Below are 278 nucleotides of genomic sequence, written 5' to 3' on the forward strand. Positions count from 1 at the left end.
AGCTGCAGCAGCAGCAGCTGCAGCAGCAGCGGGGGCAGCCACATGGGCGGAACGCAGCAGATGAGCAATAACTTAACCAGCGGACACTAGACCCTAAACCCTAAACCCTAAACCCTGGAAACACAAGAAACCAAAAGAAAAAAGCCCTAAACCCTAAACCCTAAACCCTAAACCCTAACAATTAAGAAGGGAGAAGGGAGCGGGCAGCAGCAGAAACCCTCGAGCAGGGAGACGACAGAGAATAGCCCAGCCGCCTGCCGCTGTCTCCAAAACCTAAA

Source organism: Eimeria tenella, genomic scaffold, assembly GCF_000499545.2.
Source record: "Eimeria tenella Houghton genomic scaffold, Eth_scaff2147, whole genome shotgun sequence".
NCBI lineage: Eukaryota > Apicomplexa > Conoidasida > Eucoccidiorida > Eimeriidae > Eimeria > Eimeria tenella.